At 54.3% G+C, this 1644-nt stretch overlaps 1 protein-coding gene across 3 annotated transcripts in view; it reads left to right on the top strand.

Moving 5' to 3' along the window:
* Nucleotides 1–562: 562 nt before the first annotated feature.
* Nucleotides 563–1644, top strand: part of Prrg1 (proline rich and Gla domain 1) — a 125922-nt gene continuing 124840 nt past the window's right edge. The window contains exon 1 of one of the 3 annotated variants that reach the window (XM_021187863.1): nucleotides 563–691. The gene's annotated coding sequence lies outside the window, so the exon portion shown is untranslated. Of the gene's footprint in view, nucleotides 757–1644 lie in introns of all 3 variants that reach the window. The other 2 variants (XM_029534460.1, XM_021187862.2) reach the window with 2 other exon arrangements.

The raw sequence follows: 1644 nt of genomic DNA, 5'->3' as shown, positions 1-1644 counted from the left end.
GAGACTGAGGCAGGATCTTCATGAGGTAGAGGCTAACCTGGGCTATATACAGAGTATAAAAACAGCCAGGGCCTCAAATCAAGAGTCTATGTTTTAAGAAAAAAATCTGTTTTAAAAGGAATTCAGGTTGTTGGCCTCAAAAGTTGTTCAGAAGCAATAGTGCAAATTTGTTCCCAGGGAAAGGGCAATCCCTTGAGCTGTAAACATTCAAATGTAGTAGTCATCAGTCCTGGGCTGGGAAAAAAAATTTCACTAACTCGAAGAGGGCTGAGGAAAACGTGGAATTAGAAATTAAAAAGGAAAAGAAGTAATGGAGTGGTGAGTCCAGAAACAGGCTGCTCCTACAACTGTTTGGTTCGGCTTCAAGCAAGGTTTGCTCCTGGCTGAGTTTGGGGAGGCATAGATGGGATAAAGGCAGCTCTTCTAGCTGGGCTCCAGCTCACTTGCACACAGTAGTGGAAGCTCTACTCTTCCCTTCCCGCCCCGCCTGGCTACGCCCCTAGCTTCCCACCTCCTCCCGGCCCCGCCCCTTCTTTTTTAACCCTCTTGGAGTGGGTTCTACGGCTTCCTATTGCCCTTCGCAGCGGCTGCCCTTGCTGGCTCCCTCTTCGCTCCTGGCTCCGGCAGTAGCGGGAGCGCGCAGGCGCGGCTTGCAGCTCTGCTAGCGCGTAGTAGCTGAGCGGGGCTCACGGTGAGTGCGGCAGCGGTGCGGGACTCCTTGGAAAGAACGTGGTTAGCAGCCAGAAAGGGACTCGGGTGTGTATGGCAGACTTTGACCCGGTTAGGGGAAACTCCTGCAGCTGTTTCGGTGGCGGGGCTTCTCGAGGTTGCCAGGCTCCAGCCGCATGTGGAGAGGAGTGAGCTGTGGCGGGAGACTTCAAGGTGTGTAGGAGCCGCTGAGTCGGAAGAAGGAAGAAAGGCGTCTAGAAGCTGGAAGTCCTCACTTGAGCTTGGCCAGGCCAGGAAGGTTCGCTTGAGGGCCCTGGAAGGTGGCCCAGCTTCAAGTTCTGTCCCTCTACTTGGTGGCCCCGAGCGGTGTCCCAGCTTACTCTTTTCCCTCGTGCTGCTTTCCCGGGTGCCGAGTTGGCAGGAACGTTTCCTGTCGCTGGGGAGAGGATTTGGGGGCAGTGGGTTGTTGGCCCAGACTGTTGCAAAAGAGGGTGTGGCGTTCCTATGACTTTCCTTTCCCCGGGAATGTGTCCCTTTTCTGATACATTGTGCCTGGACATTTTTTAACAAAGGCTATAACTGTTTTGTAGGCTGTGGCGGATGACAGCGGGGCGGGGGAGGGGGGGCGACGCGCGTGCGCGCACGTGTGTGTGTGTGTATGTGTGTGTGTGTGTGTGTGTGTGTGTGCACACGCTCGCGCGCGTGTGTGTCTGCAAGCGAGCGAGCGCGCGCGTGTTGGCTGGCTCGCTCCAGAAGTCCCTGTTGCCGCCCTAGGGGGTGGGGAATCTATGTGGGCCTGAAGTTGGGGGAATTTCCGGAAAGACCTAGCAACTTTCTGCAGAGGCTTTTTTCTTTTTCCTGGTCTGTTGATTTTGAGAGTAAGAATATTCCCCATAAGAATGTGCCTGGATACTATTTTGTGTGTTCTTGCTCTGTGTGTGTGTGTGTGTGTGTGTGTGTGTGTGTGTGTGTGTG

The sequence above is a fragment of the Mus pahari genome, chromosome X (genome assembly GCF_900095145.1).
Source record: "Mus pahari chromosome X, PAHARI_EIJ_v1.1, whole genome shotgun sequence".
NCBI classification, from domain to species: domain Eukaryota; kingdom Metazoa; phylum Chordata; class Mammalia; order Rodentia; family Muridae; genus Mus; species Mus pahari.
Note: the sequence above shows the minus strand (reverse complement) of the source record. Positions and strands in the feature narration are given on the sequence as shown.